The following is a 4,546-nucleotide window of genomic DNA, read 5'->3' as shown; positions in this document are numbered from 1 at the left end:
TAACAGTTCCGACCTCTTTTTCCCATTCTCTCGGCGCGTCGTCGCGTCGAGTCGAGTCGCGCGCTGCCGTTTCTGGAACGAGCGGCCGCTGGATCCGCGGGGACACCCGGCGTTTGCATTCTTCTCGCTGAAGCACGAGAAGCAACGAGAAGAAAGAGAGAAAGGGGACAAAGAGTACAGCGGAGGAGAGGAAAAAAAATAAGTCGATTGTTTAAAAAGTGGAATCCGACGGGCATGTTGCGTCAACGCCGCCGGGCTCTTTTAAAAGCTCCGCGAAACTTAGGCGCGATTCTTCGAACAGAGAAGTGTCTCTGTTCTAAAGATGAACGGGAGTATCGGAAAGGTATTGCTGTTTTAGCGGAGTTCCGCTGGGGGATTTCGAGTGACTCGCGATGTTTGTGAAGGTAAATGCACGGTTAGGGTGGTTGACGAGAGACTTTGGAGATTTTTAGGCTTGAGAATTTTAGATTTCAGACTTTTGGGAGAAGTTGGGAGAGGAATTGCTCCGAATCTGTAGCGGAACATCGCTTAGACAGAGCTTCTGCGATGGAAAAATGTTTGACAAGCCTCAAGACGGCCATATTTTTAGGTTATGTTCCATGAAAACGCCTGTCGACTGGTGCACCGTTCAGCGCTGAGTTTCGGTATTGGTTAGAGCAATCGAGAGTTCAATTATCGTAAGGTTTTGTCTTATCGCGTGGTACAGAGGCAAAATTACACTGCTCCGTAAAAAGTTTTCGCGTTCGACGTGAAAACAGTCGGGAGATTACTCTCGTTGCTCAGTTTCCCGAGAGCTGTCGAACTGGATGTTAGCCTAGATTCGAAAGTCCACCACTCTACGAGTGCAGAGTTAACCCTTCGCTCCTCTCAAGTTATTACACAACGAACTCCATTACATCGATCCTCCCACTTCGGAGGCTGGTCGAATTCTGCATATTAAATTTCCCGGAAAAATAATTCACCGTGGCGAACGTTTTAATCGGACGTTTCGTTATTTCGCTCGGAACCGGCTGGGTCAATTTATGAATATTTACTTTGCGTAAAAATTCATGAATATTCGCTTATACGTACAAAATGGCGGGCGGAATTCGTTTGGACTTACGGTTTCGTAAAAGGTTCTCTCCATTCTATGTTTATTCTCTGGGCGAAGATTAGGTGTAAATTCGGGTCGAGATTTATTTACAAACGCTCGCTCCAAATTCACCGATGCGTGTCGTCGCGATCGACGAGCATAAATTTCAGCGAGCATCCTAGATACGCGGACAGAGTTTTCTATGCAGTTTCGAGGGTCGCAGTTTTGCCCGGCCGCTTATCGAGGCTTCGTATGCCGCAGACACGGCCCGTGTGCCACGTATTAGGAATTTCAATGCTGCGTCGTCGCGATTATCTTTCAAAACAGACGTTACAGCGCACTATGTTATGCGTTCGACTGTCGTGCCATGATTCATGGAGGAGCGCGACATCGTTGTCATCGATTAGCACGTACGGAATGTTTGCCTCACCTGAGTTAGTCAAACTCCGTCAAAGCGGAGAAAATACCTTCTGGGAGACGAATTTTTTCCATCGATTGGTTAAACGACAGAGAGGATCGACGAGAAAGAGGGGACGGAATGTTTGAACGATCGGCAATTACCAAATGGAACGGTTAATTCCAACGTTCCACGCTTGAAAACCCTTATCATCTAATTCCTACTTACGAAACACGGTAACGGATACGCGGACGTTCCAACTTCCGTCATTTCTCGAAGCTCGCGGTCACCGATGCAACCGGTTGCTCACGCGATCCTCGCACGGCCATGAAAAGCGCGCGCGAACTTTCGCATCCCCCGAAGCACTTCCGCCGCGAAGCTGTGGAAACAGCAGGGTGAAATCTGGATCGAACTGAAATTCAGCGTGTGCAGATTGTTTCTGCCAGTCGCGTGTATCGGTCGTGGTGACGATTTTACGCGGGCTCGGTGAAGCGTGCTCGAGGAGAGACTGCATCCTCCGCTGCTTCTTATCGCAACGACAACCGGTGTGCGTTGATCGAGTACGAAAAAACGAGGAAAAGAGAGACCATTCGGTCGGGACTTCTTTTCTAACGTTGTCACGGTGGAATCGAGCCGATAGCATTAATATTTTATCGTCGCTCGCGTGCGAACGAGTTTCACTTTTTCCACGGTGAAGTGGAAATTCCGTCTTCCGCTCTATTGACTCGTATTTCGCGTGCTCTGTTTCCTTTTTGTGCCGGTCGCTCTGACAATGAACGTAGAGCACACGCTCTTCTTCCTTTTTTCCCCCTCTTTTTCCCTCCCCCTCGCCTCTCTTAACTCTCTGCGTGTGTGTCCCCTCTCTCTATCGCCTCTCTTCTTTTTTTCATCGCTCATTCGTTAATTGGTTTCTCTTCTGGAGTAAATATTGAAGCACCGGGCCCACCACCAACCCCTGCTGTGCTGTGTTATCGAGTGGCGGGCGGAACAATTGCGCCGAAAAGTTCCCCCGTTAGTAGGTCGACATGAAAGGCATTACTCGATTTACGGACGATCAAACGGCAGTCACGTCGTTTCGCGATAATTTTTATCCTGCACACGATGCCGCCACGTCGATGTAACTGCGATCGAGCCGATCGTGCGCGCCACGTTACGCCGGGACAATTGCTTTGTGATCTCTCCCTTCTCTCTTCTACACGCCCCCGTAGTGCTTCTCTCTATGCACGATCGATCCCGATATTTACAACGCCGTTTATCGGCTGTTTCTTTCGGACTTCTTTCGCGGGATGGAAACGGTACCCCTGGTGCGACGTCATAGCTGTCTTTGGTGTATTGCATCTAGGATGAGTATGATAATACACATTTTATGTAACTTTGTTTTTTAATGTAATTGTGGCTATCTTCGGTTATATTGGTGGAGAATCGTGAAGTGTGAGGGAATTTTGTTAATTGCAGAATTTCACTGCAGTGCGAAGGTGAGGAACCTCTTTTCTCCTCCCTCCTCGCCATGCACTTCTGCCACTCGTTGAAAATTTTCTTCGACAAACCGTATTCCAAGCACAAAACAAGATTTCTGAATAAGAAAATTCAACTCGACGGACCTTGAAATTTCCACCCACGACTTCACTTTTCTGTCCAAAGCCATTGGAGGTTTCAGAACTACCTTAAATCTCAGAAGGAAGGAATCCAAAGAGATTTGAGATCTCCCCTACTTCTTCTTTTCTTTCTTCCTTTTTTCAACGAAGCAAATAAATCTTGCATAGACAAACTTACACTTTACATGCCAACTGATCGAATACAAAGCCTTCGCTCCAAAAATCTTCTCTTTCGGCTAGAAAAATCGTTCCACCTCCTTTCCCACAAATTTCTCTCCTCGAATTCACCCAACATTTCGAAACCCGGAAACTCCAACACCTTTACAATCAAACACCAAAAGGAAGAACGAAATCAAACCCAAGCAAGTGTACCATTGAGAAGAAAAGTCGGCAGAATTCTGTAAAATCTACTTCACTCAACTTCTCAAAATCAACCTTCTACACAGCGTCGAAGAGCACACAACATCGAAGAAGAAGAAAAACAGAAAAAAACAAGTCTCCTCTCAATCGTCCTCACAATCATCTCCAATCATCCTCACAACCTGCCATCAACTCTCGCGCTCTCGCCCCACGTCCCAAGCGTATCGCTTCGAATTTTCCCGCTGTCGAACGAGGAAAGCATTGTTCCCCTTTTCCTGGTCGAGCTCTCTCGAATCGCTGCATCGGCTGACCACGCATACCGCCGCATCTAAAATTACTCACCGGATGCTACGCGCGCCACTGCCGGTTGCGCAATCGGCTCGTTCGTGTACGTGCGAGCATAAGTCGCCTCTTCGTCGTCCTGACCGTGCTCGTCATCCAGTTGTTTCGTCCCCTTCTCGCTCTCTCTCTCTCTCTCTCTCTCTGTCTGTTCACGTCGTGTTCCTGGTCGCGATCGTGACTCAATCGCGAAGGCACGTACGACTAATTGCTCGTTTGCATGAGAAAAAGAGGTTTCCGGTGGTGGCTCGATGCGAATCGAATTCACCGGTGAACGGCAGAGATCGACAAGGTTCCGCGAGCTTATTAATACGTAATTGTTCTTTTTCGCAACCAAGCCCGGCCGTCCTTTTTTGCGGAAACTGTCCGCTGCAACGCGGCAAGTTTTTCAATCGTCGGCTTTCACCATAGTAACGGAGGTTGGTCGGGTTGGTTTCGCTAGTTGGGCGCTTTTCGAAGCCTTTCAGAGCTAACGGCAATGTTTTTTCTCCACAGACGCCGTGTATTTTTTTGCCCACTTATTTTTCTCCGTTTTCGCGTTTTCAAAAGGAGATCAAAGCGACTGGACCGGAGAGATAAGTACAGAGACTGATGGTTTTCTGCGAATTGAACAGAGAGGCGCCTAGTGCAAATTCTGCGACGCGTTCGATGCTGGAACGACTGGAGAAAAATGAATTTCTGTGTAACTGAAAAATTACACTCATATCGATGCAAGTGCGGAGGACACAAAGTCGAAAAGTTAACGGAATATTCACTTTCGTTGGAATGTTACCAATGGGTCAT

This window comes from Habropoda laboriosa, unplaced genomic scaffold (genome assembly GCF_001263275.1).
Source record: "Habropoda laboriosa isolate 0110345459 unplaced genomic scaffold, ASM126327v1 scaffold86, whole genome shotgun sequence".
In the NCBI taxonomy this organism is placed as follows: Eukaryota; Metazoa; Arthropoda; class Insecta; order Hymenoptera; family Apidae; genus Habropoda; species Habropoda laboriosa.
The sequence above is the reverse complement of the archived record's forward strand: the minus strand, read 5'-3'. Positions refer to the sequence as shown.